This window comes from Nothobranchius furzeri, chromosome 16 (genome assembly GCF_043380555.1).
Source record: "Nothobranchius furzeri strain GRZ-AD chromosome 16, NfurGRZ-RIMD1, whole genome shotgun sequence".
Lineage (NCBI taxonomy): Eukaryota > Metazoa > Chordata > Actinopteri > Cyprinodontiformes > Nothobranchiidae > Nothobranchius > Nothobranchius furzeri.
In genome coordinates, this window is record NC_091756.1 from 52,891,382 (window position 1) to 52,903,370 (window position 11,989).

The 11,989-nt window shown below is 42.8% G+C and overlaps 1 long non-coding RNA gene across 1 annotated transcript; it reads right to left on the minus strand.

The window, feature by feature from the left end:
• Positions 1-845: 845 nt before the first annotated feature.
• Positions 846-1,101, minus strand: LOC139063555 (uncharacterized). The gene is made up of 2 exons (XR_011516926.1): positions 1,018-1,101; positions 846-951 (listed from the first exon to the last, which is right to left on the minus strand). It is a non-coding gene; the product is annotated as an uncharacterized lncRNA (long non-coding RNA).
• Between the last annotated feature and the right edge of the window lie 10,888 nt (positions 1,102-11,989).

An 11,989-nucleotide genomic window follows, 5' to 3' on the forward strand; every position in this document is an offset into this window, starting at 1 on the left:
CTATTAAGTGATCATTCATGTCCACCAGTGAAGCCAATTATACGTTATAAACATCCCCACACCGTCCGGCGACCCTCTCCAAGATGACATCCATCTTGCGCACTAACACAGGCAACGCCGCAAGGACATTGTCCAGCTTACGGTTCACCTCGAGTGACGTCCCAGTCTGTGAGGTCACCGCACAGGCGGCACATTCCGTGGGTACGGGTCGCACTCCAGTCGCTCCCGTCTTCCCAATTTTCCAGAAAACCAGATATCCTCCCACTCCAATCAGAAGAAATCCAGTGATCATCAGGCCGAATATCCACAAATCTTCCACGTCCTCGATGGACAACTGAGAGAGGCACACGATTCGCCAGACCTCCCAAGAATCAAGTGCATATCCCGCTGCGAATGTCCCTTGAGGACAGGTGGGAGCCCCCTTCTCATCGTAGAAAAAATCTTATCGCGTTGAATGACCAGTTAATTAGGTCCAGTTTCAAAAAAAGTAGTGATTTCAGGAGAAATGCAGAGAAGTGCTCTGTAGACAGACAGGACGGAGAGCCTTGGGAAAGCAGATAAGGGAGCGGAAGAAAAAGCGTCTGTACTCTCTGAGAGCCGGATAAAGAATTTAGTCTTATTTCTTTATATTTGGACATCTCCCTTCTGATTGGCTAACTGCAACACAACTCTACCACTGGTTTTGTTTGCTCTGCAACATGATGTTTTATCCTCATTAATACAAGCCTGAAGGAGTTCTACCGTGTTGTGGAATTGATAATGCTAACTGTTAGCTTCTACTAGCCGAGACTGTCATGTTGTGTGGTAGATGCATAACCCACGACATACAGAATCAGTCCACAGAGTCAAAGAAGATCACAAACAATAATTTATTAGAAAAGGAGAACAGAAGGAGCTGCTAGGAAGTCTAGCAGTATTTGGCAGAGAAGCGAGGTTCGGGTGTGGAGAATCCTGGAGGAACAGGGAGAGTTAGGTCTGGCACTCGGAAATCTGAATGTTGGATCTGATGGAACTTACAGGTTGGAGGTGAGACCTCGTGAGAGAGGGAGGAGTGACCGGTCTGGGGAGGGCAGGAGGCTTACTGGAGGCTGATGAGCTTGGAGTCCAAATGAGGAGGGAGCTGAGCATGAAGGGTAATGGTGATCCAGGAGGGAGGGTGGGCAGCCTGGAGTGGGAAGACCAGAGGAGGACGCTGAGAGACGAGTGGACAGTGAAGAAACCAGGTTGGTAGCAGCAAACGAGGTGAACTGATAGGTGATATCTGCAGGAGGCAAAACAAGCAGTCAAAAACACAGAGATCTCAAAAATCCATAACCCAGAAATTCTCAAAATCAAAGCTTAGTTTGGATTTGGCTGTTAGGAGAAATACCCAAGTTGAGTTAATCATCCAGCGAAGTGAAGGCGTCTCTCAGGAGCTTAAATATCCCTGGCCAGCTAATCAGCAGATTACCTGCAGCCTCCCAACTTCCAGGCACGCCCACCTGCAGAGGAGAGATGAGACTCTACACCAATTAGTGTGTGAAAAAAACCCAGACCGTGACAGAGACGTTCTCTGTTGTTTCCTGGATGCTATACCAACCAACTTGTCCTGAACCAAGATGAGCAAATGTCACATGCTTTTCTAATCCAAGCATAAATATAAACATCCCATGGACTGGCACTGCTGTAGTGGCTGGCCCCATCTTAGATGGGTCTCTATTTGCCCCCGTGGATTCATTTCTATGCATTTTAGAACATATTTTATCAAGCTTTTTCACAAAATCAGACTCATGGTGTGGCATGATAACTAAAATAAAAATGAAATTAAACAAAATAAATGTAAATATAATATCCCATCAAGTAGGCTAGAAAAGTCAATAGTAATCCCATGTGATCTGTTTTGAATTGTATATTGGTTGTTTCAACTGTAGGCTGCACAAAAATGGGCATAGTTGTTCATTCTTCATTGGCTTTGGAGAGTGAGAAGACCCATCCAATATGGCGGCAAAGCGCCCAATGGGGCATATACTTATTCATGTTTTTGGTGCCGAGTGGAGTGTTTGGCAACCTGCAGCAGTGTGCTCTATTGGCAGACCTTCATTCTGCACACATCTAAGAGCCCCGTGGAGATTTATTTTTTATTTTATTACATTGTTCCATATTCAGCCTTCAGGGGCTGGTCTCAGTATAAGTTTTAAGCCTGCCCTCCCACCCAATGTAAACGGATGGGATATTTTTGCGATTAAAAAATTAGAACACATCAATTTCATCAAGAAGTTGGCCTCTGCTGATTCAAGTACTTCTTACCCCTCCGCTTGATGTTCATATATTCATTTTTGCAGCTGTAATAATTTGATTCTCAAAATACGCCATGATAGATTTTAGGTTATTTTTAATTTCCTTAACCCTTGAACCTGAAATAAACACATACAGAGGGGAGTTACCAGAACAGCGGAGAGAAGACGCTGGCACAACCCCCACCGGAGCTCCGCCATTATCTCTCTACCCTTACGTTCCACAGCAGTTTTATTGAAACACAGGACGAAGAAGGCGGGGCCTTCTCGAGATACAGAGGTACAGGCTCATCTCCCAGGATACCGCAATCAGCGGGCCTACAGAGGAGCATTCACACAGTCAAAATACTGGAAAGGAAAGAAAGAATGTCCTGAGATGTTCTTTAGGACTCAAAATGGAACATTAAATATAGAAAAAACCTATCAATTGATGTGTAAATGAGACTTTCAACCAGGTGAGTTAGGCTCAGTTATACATGTTGATTCACTCAGTCTTGATGTTACTAAAATTATAAAGATACCAAAGACCAGCATCAAATGAAAGGGTAACTTAATGATGAAATAATGTGATAAAATAGTTTGTGCTACATTTCCCCGTCATCCCGACAGGCAGATTAGATTCTCTATTCATCATTTCTAATCCGGCATTTTACTTATTTTTAGTTTCTACCCTTCAATTGACCATTAAAACATATTTTAAACAGATTTTCAATGTATTTAATTATTCTGTTTGGCTTTAAACTTCTACCCTTTGGTAGGTTTATCTCCCTCACTATGAGTCTCCACTGAGCCTTGTAATTCCTGCTCACCTCCTGTTGCGTGCCATGACATTTAAAAAGAAAGGTTTTTGTTCTTGCCCTTCATAGTCCAGTACATCAGTCACTCTTTCATTTCTTATTAATGCCAGCCACCTTATTAAAGACAGATGTAAAAAGTCATATGCTTAGAAAAGAAATGTCTAAGGTATGTTCAACTACTTTAAAATGATTATTCACTCACATTCAACTACACAAGCAGCACAAAGTCAGAGTTTAGGGAAAACTACCACCTGAAAAACAGTTAAACTGTCATTAATATGCCTTAAGTGAGAACACTGCAGATTTCCCACTAAAGAGAGACTAAACATGCTGTCCATTTAAAGCAGCAGATCACAATCAGTAAAATCTCTTTACAGTCCGAACCAAACAAAGGTAGGTTTTAAAAATAATTTTTCAAATGAGGCATTTTTACAAAAAAATGAGTCGGGCGTCAGGACCAAAGACAAAATGAAACATCATGTTCAGAGCCAGATAGTTTCTAAAAATGTTGGTCTCCAGGTAGCCATTGGTCTCCTGGCATAAAACAAAATCTATTTTTTGAAGTTTCACAAAACTGAAACAGCAACTCAATGACCAACCACTAAGTGTTCATACAAGCAACTAATTATCACTCCACTTTGCAGCTTGTTCATCAACAACTCACTCAATTATTTATCTGTTTCAACCATCTACATAATTGTTAGATGAGGAGTTACCACAAACCAATTTACTTTTTATTTTACTCTGATTTCAAAGTTCTAGTTTTTAGACATTCTCACTGGCAAAAAACTGAATAACTGAAGCTGGTGGTTTTTTAACAGAGTTCGCTGCCAGTCGCTGTTGTTTTATTTCTCATTCCAACGTATATATTTAATCTTTAGAACATCAACACAAAAAGCAAGTAATACTCTTAACATGAACTGTCATTATATGATTTTATTTCTTGAACAATTAACAGCATGATGCAGAGAAGACATTACTAAACATACCGATTCGATGGTTTTGGAAAATAAACACGTAAAAAAGTTTACCATAAAGTTATCATTTCAAGAAAAAAGTAGCTCTGAGGTCAGCAGCAGGAAGGAGTGAATTCTGATCATTCCAAGCTGAGCTTATAAATAACAACCACTAACGGAGAAGAGAAGCCATCTCTTTTTCTCTGTGTCCAGAGGAACAACACAAAGGAGAGGCAGGACAGCGCAGAGGAGCTCCTGAATATACACATATTTATCATCCGACTTGTAACTGCACCGCAAATGTAGAAGGCACCTGTCATAAATTCTGACAGACGTAGTCGCTGCAAAGTCGTGTAAAGGACACCTGAGGGGAGGGACGCCTGCAGGATCCATAAAACCAGAGGAGGAAACAAAGAGAAAGGCAGCCACAAACTAAAATTTAAATGAGACACATTTTAATCTTCAATATCATCATTTTTTTAGAATTTGATGATAGGTTCTATTATTTAAATGTTCTATTATTTAAAGTGGAACTATTGATTTTCCACAAAATTAGAAAAAAAGCATTGATTTGGTGTGTTCAGTGTTTAATTTATTCAGAGGTCAAAAAAAGTTTTACCCCTCATTAAAATGTTTACTCATTTGTTTCAACATAAAAATATTGTAGCGTACCAAATGGTCATGTTTTCATCAAAAAGGACCAGAAAGGGGTGAACTCCGGGAACCGTTAATGGTTGTACCCCTTTGTATAGCAGTACCGAGACCAGAGTGAATAGGGTGTGTATGGGGGGCGTGAGTGGGTGTCTAGCATTCATTTTTTAAGTCTTAGGTTGTATGTGTATGTGTGAGCATGAGGGAGGGAGTGTGTGACTGTGTCTGTGTATGACTGTGTATGTCAGGTGGGGTCGTGGACTCCTCCCCTCTCTTGAGACTTCTTGTGCTACCACACATCTTTGCCTACACAGACTCTCGCCCCTCACACTCTCTATTGGACACTACTATAGAGAAACCTTACATATACAAGCGCATGTACACACAGGTGCTCACACGGTGCTCTCATAAGTATGGACTTGGGCATTTTCAACACATGTCTTAAGGCTGTGGTCGGCACTAAATGCACTGTGAGTTATTATCGTGTGATTGTTCAGTAAAAAAATGTTGATTTTTATCCATCTTTTAGTTCGTTTTAAAACACAGAAAGGTTTTATTTATGACAGTACGCTCCAGATCAGGAGGTCGAGCCCTCGACAATTCTTCCCCTGGCATGTGTGGTGTGTGGAGTCACATGGGAGATCTGGAATCAGGTTTTGGAGGCAATTAAGATTGACCCGGGTCCAGGTAAGGGTCCTCCTGGCTGGCTCTATGTACCACAGGTTATGAGGGGCAAAGTCATCCACTGGGCACACACTGGCAGGTTTTCTCAACACCCAGGAGCGGGACGCACAATTGCCCTTATAAGACGAACTTTCTGGTGGCCAGCAATGTACAAGGATGTAAAGGACTAAATCTCAGGATGCCACATTTGTGCCCAGCAAAAGGGAGGCCATCAGTCTCCGGCGGGATTATTAAATCCTCTTCCGACTCCTTCTCGCCCCTGGTCTCACGTAGCTTTGGATTTCATCTGCGGGTTGCCAGACTCCCATGGTTTCAATACGATACTCACCATTGTGGACTGGTTTTCTAAAGCCTGCCACCTCATACCGTTAAAATCTCTCCCTTCTTCTACAGTTAGAGCAAAACTGCTCATTAAGCATGTGTTCCAGCTGCACGGTATCCCTGAGGAGATTCTCTCCGATCGGGGACCCCAGTTCATCTCTAAAGTATGGAAGGAGTTCGCCGAGGCTCTGGGAGCCAGAGTCGTCCTCACGTCTGGTTACCATCCGCAGACTAATGGACAATGTGAGCCCATGAACCAGGAGCTCGGGGCGATGCTGCGCTGCGTCTGCTCCGCTCACCCATCCTCCTGGAGTTCCCACCTCCCCTGGGTAGAATATGCCCATAACTATCAAGTCTCAACTTCAACAGGTCAGTCTCCCTTCGAAGCCTCCTTAGGGTATCAACCATCCCTGTTTCCCCAGCAGCCCTTGGCTCCCTCCATGGTTCCGCAGTTCCTTCGGGGGGCCAAACGTGCTTGGGCCTCCACCCGGGCAGCTCTGGACAGAACAGTTAATAGAAACAATCGGCTGCCGGATCACCGGCGGCACCCGGCTCCATATTACACCCCTGGTCTGGCTCTCATCCAAGGACATCCCGCTAAAGGCAACCTCCCATAAGCTGTCTCCCAGGTTCATTGGTCCCGTTCAAGATACTGGATGCCCCCAGTCCCTCCACGGTTCGGTTGGAGCTCCCATGCTCCCTTAAGTTTCACCCTGTATTTCACGTGTCCTTAGTTAAGCCTGTGGTTTCAAGCTCCTCTGCCACCTGCGCTGTTCTACAAGGGGGGATTGGTTTATACAGTTCACAGGATTCTGGATTCTCGACCCTGTGGCTGGGGTACCCAGTACCTGGTCGACTGGTAGGGGTACGGTCCGGAGCAGCGTTCCTGGGTCCCCCGCTCCTTCATTGAGGATCCATCCCTGATCCAGGACTACGAGGCCACGTCTGCTGGGTTGCCGGGAGGCGTCCACTGGGGGGGGGGGGGGGGGGGGGGTGGGGGGGGGGGGGTTACTGTCATGTGCTGGGGTGAGTACTCCTCTCATTTTCCCATCTTTGAGTTGTGTGTTTCAGGAGAGGGAGGCTCCAGCTGCAGCTGATTTGAAATCAGCAGGTCTGGCTACAAAAGGAGGATGGAGAAAACTTCTCGACGCCAGATGATTACTACAGCTTGGTAGTTTCCTGCCCTCTTGCAACTCTTGGATTTTGTGCTCTAGTGTTTCTAGGATTTTTTGTGAACCTTTGGATCTTTTCCCTGTGCTTACCCGTTACCAGGTTTTGGAACGTTTTTGGACTTCTGTGACTTCTCTGGATTACGTCTCTGGTTTTCTGCGACTCCTCGGGATTACTCATCTGTGCCCCATAGGATTTCCGGACACAGCTCTCACCGTTCTCCATTCCTCCTGGCCGGCCCACTCTCCTGCTCTCCTCTCGCTCCCTCTCCTGGACACCCCACTTGGATTCACCCCGGCACCCAACCTACCCTCCCTCATTCCTAGGCTCCCCTACTCCCAGTAAGTCTAGTCTCTGCACCCACCAAGTTTAGACTTACCTTCCTGGACTCACCTGTATCTGCTCTCCCCTCCTCAGATGCTGCACTCCCATTCTCGATCTCCACTAGGCTTTTCCAGTGCACCTTCAGTTCCCGTTTTAAAATAAAGATGATTTTTTTACCATAAGATCTGTGTATGATTCTGCATGTTTTTATTTTAATTAAAATGGTATGCTAATATATTTTAAATGTTTAAAATTTTAAAAGGAAAACAAACTAATACAAAAAGAAATGGAAAGCACTGATAGAATAGGTTAAACGCATTCCCCAAACCATGCCATCTCACTCCAAACACACTCTAACTAAACCTTAAAACCTCAAACTAAAACCCGAAATAGAAGATGAAATTTCCCTGAACTTTGATCCCTTGTTGAGGTTTTACACTTGGCGTGTGAGGAATGAATCTCAAATAGAGCTCTTGTTTATGTTGGTTAGCTTTACAAACAGAATCCCCAAGCAGAAGATTTAATTTTACAGTTGGAGAGTTTCATTTCCATGGTTCAGCAGAAGATTTCTCCTCTCCGCTTTCTCCTTCAGCTTATTCCTGAGGCCTAAGACGTAAAGAAAACAGCCAAAGAAACACACATGCACCAAGTGTGTAATAAACTACTTGTTCTAATTAGCAGCTAGTGCAAACTTCACTGGTGAAAGAGAACTTAATGACTATGTTCCTTCTTTTGGTACTCTGGCACCACAGACTGATCTTCACATTGTTATGAAATTTTTAGACATCTGATAAATTAAAAAGAAAAAATAAATATTCAAGAAACACTGCATACATATTCCCAGTTTACATCAGTCCCTGATGAAGTTTTTCCTGTTTGTTGACAGTAAACGGAGTTAAAATAATAGTAATAGCCTGTAGAACTGTTTTCCATATGCATTCCCTGTTAAGATCTCTAAATCCCTCAGCAGTGAGGGATTTAGCTGACCGTATTTGAGCACTTGTGTATGCTTGATCTGAAGCTTAAACATTTTTTTTATGTTTTTATTTTAATTAAAATGGTATGCTAATATATTTTAAATGTTTCAAATTTTAAAAGGAAAACAAACTAATACAAAAAGAAATGGAAAGCACTAAAAAGCTCCAAAAATGAAAAAAAGAAAGAGGTCTTAATACCAACCAGTAGCACTGGAGTTGAAACTATTTGAAGGATTTCAGTGAGTGCCTTTTCACTCAGGTTTTAGAAAAATGTTTCAAAGTAAATCAGGAGGCTGAGAAGTCTATTCATAAAATATACATTGTGCAGCTTTATGCAGTCTGGGGATTTGCAATATTGAAACAGGGCCTTGCCAGTGTTGGTCTGTTTGATACTTGGAGTGACTCATAGCACATACACATTTCTTATCATTCACTGCAACACAAGGCGTTCCTCAGGGAATCTCACTGGGACCACTTCTATTTACTTTATATCTGTCAGTTTAGTTTAAAGCTGCAATAGAAAATCTCCAAAACAAGCTAACTTTTAAATGCAAACACAGTTACAGAACTCTCACCCCTCCCGTCAGATACCAACCCTAGGCAATGTTCGCCTGATATCAGAATGCACATTGCCACAGTAAACTATTGACAGCTAAACACCAGTTGCAGTTTTTGAGGTCCAAACATCTTTTGTATGGTGTTCACCTTTTTGGGATTCTGGGAGTTTGCGGTAAAGTTGAAGTGATGGCAGCCAGCTGTTTCTCCTTCTCTGATCACAGCAGTGGGCAGTGGGGCCATTCTGAAAGACAGACAACCGGATGGTCCAATCGTTGGTTTTGAACCAAGCCATGTTATTGTCTAAGGGTTTTAGACAAATGCGAGTGTTGAGAAATTGCTGCTCCCTCGTGAGAAATTGCTGCAGCCTTTTATCAAAAGACTGTGCCAAAAACGCCCTGAAGCGTAAAGAAATAAGGCATATTTAAGCATCAGCGCCAGCAATCTTCATTTCCCATAAGACTTTGCGCCCGGAAGCAGTGTGATGACGTCACCAAAGCGGAGCCGAGAGCACGAGTTCTGCGCATGTGCGAGTTTTCCCGCCAGCCGGAAAAGCTATAAATTATAGCAAAACGACATCGTTCTTTGTTCCTTTGTCCAGTGAACTGGCAGTGAAGGACACGCTCGTTGCACGCTCCGATCAACGTGAGCACGCGGGAGGCCTGGGTGCTGAAGTGGAGCGAGCACAGAACTGCGGAGAATCAACGGAGAACGCCATCTAATCCGTTTGAACGACGAGGGACGTCTGACTTCGCTCAGAGGAGTTTTGCTCCTTCAAGTTTTTATTTTTCTCTTCTTCTTTTCCGTCTCTTCTAGACCAAAATAAGCGGTCGTAACGCGTGACCGTTTCAAAATACCAACGGCTTTTCCTCTATCTCCGGACCAAAACGTCACCCGGATTACCGTGAAGTAAGGTCGTTTCTTTTGTTTTGTTATTAATATCTAAGTTTGTCACGCTGTGGCCAGGCTGGCAGTCTGTGTCAGATGTTAGTTTACGATTCATCTTTTGTGTTGTCTCTTGATTTCTGTGAAGCGGGTTTATACCGCTGAAGTGTTTAATTTACGGTGAAATTTAGTTTAAAGGTAAAAGCTAATTCTTTTTTGTCTGCATCTGAGAGAAGAAAAGTCACAGCTTATGGCTCACATTCCTCCAGCATCAGATCACAGCAAGTTACACACACACCCACCCACACACACACACACCCACACACACACACACATACACATACACACACACACACACACACACACACACACACACACACACACACAGGGTCATCTTGGGTTTCCAGACCCTTTTCCATTTCGATTACCCATATCAGATTGTTGCATCACATAATTATTATTCATTGGTTAATTATTCATTTGATAGAATAGGTTGATTTAATAAAGGTTGTTAAATTTCAGTTTTGTGTCAAGCGACTTTGTGTGTGTCGGCTGAAAGTCTCTGCTCCTAAAAGGATTTACGAACTTCAGACAGATTGATAAGAATTTTGGATTCAATTTTTCCCCTGTTAAAAAGGGGATGGTGCCCCGTAGATATCTTTGATATCCAAATTAATTAATAAATCGATAAATATTTCCATATTTACGAATTTATTGAAGAATCCAAAAAGTAAGTAAAAGCTTACAAATTATTCGTTTACAAATAACCCCAACACGAGGGAACCACGTTTTGCTTTGTTGTTTTGTAGATTTGCCATTGTAGCTTTAAACTGTCTCTGATGCAACAATTTACTGCTTAACATCTAAGTTTAACTCAAATTTAAAGCATAGCATCTTATCTGCAAACTACAGAGGAAGTATGTTCTGGACTTTATTGGTTTTTGATTCCGACAGTTCCAATAATAAATTACCTTGGCAGACAAGTTGTCTGTAACTTTGGCCTACAGGAACATTAGAATCATGAATACATCATGTTGTGGTACATTTACCATCTTTGATAAATGTGTGATTATTCACAATTTAACAATGAAATGTATACAAAATATTTGTGCTTTAAATAGAATGTATAAACAAAGTTAGTACCTAGATTTCACAAAGCTAATAGCTCTCCTTTCGAATAATTTCTAAATTATGTTGGGTGGTAGCCAGTCGATCTACATTCCTTCCCTCACCAATGGTCATGAGTTTTGGGTTGTGACCAAAAGAGCAAGACCACGGATACAAGCAGCTGAAATGAGTTTTTTTCTGCAGGGCAGCTGGGCTCTCCCTTAGGGCGAGAAGCTTGGTCATCTGGGAGGTGGCTCAGGCATCTGGTCAGGATGCCTTCTGAACACCTTCCTGGTGAGCGTTTCCGGGCACGTCCAACTCGGAGGAGACCCAAAGAAGACCCAGAACATGCTGGGAGAACTAAGTCTCTCAGCTGTCCAGGGGATACCTTGGGATTCCCCTTGATGAGAAGGCCCAAGTGGCTGGAGAGAGAGAAGTCTGGGCCTCCCTTCTTACTGCCCCCAACCCGACCCTGGATAAGTGGCTGAAGATGGGTGGATGGATAAATTAGGTCAGCCAACTACCTGAATATACTGAAAGACCAGGTTATCTCACTAATGAATGATTTCTTCCCTGATGGAATGTACATATTGTGAGATGGCAATGCCAGAATTCATCATTCAAATTGTGAAAGAGTAGTTCAGGATCAGACATCAGTCTGAAACATGGATCAGCTGGGCTTGAACCCCTCTAAGAATCTTTGGAATGTGCTGGAGAAGGTTTTGCAGAGTGGTCAGACTCTTCCAACACCACTACAAGATTATAGTGAAAAATTAATTGACACTGGATGGAAAAAACCCAAAGTCACCCAAACTAAAAGTGGTCTAATGAAATATTAGCGTGTGACCATTTTTTAGGTTTTAACTCATCTAAATCTGGGGCAACAGACTGAATTTCACTTTGGGGTCCCATTTCTAAAATGCTAACAGCATAAATACTGATTTACACTTTGTTTTCTAAATATATGTCAGGTCTGAACATCTCTTCTCTTCCTTAATAGTATACCAAACCCAAACACAATTCTGTCAGTGTTTCAGATCGTCAGAGAAGAAAACATCTGACAGAAAGTCAGTGATCTGGTTGCCAGCAGTCCCACATTTTGATTCCACTGTCAGGTTTGACACAAAAAACTGTTGTTAGAGACAAACTGAGGTTAAAGGCTGAATCTCTCTGTGAGCTGCAGAGGTAAGAAACAACCAAAACACACTGAACTGAATGATCCACATTGTTTCTGATCGAACCTTCCAATATGTTCCGTCTGTAAGGTGGATCAAGAACAGGGGCAGCAT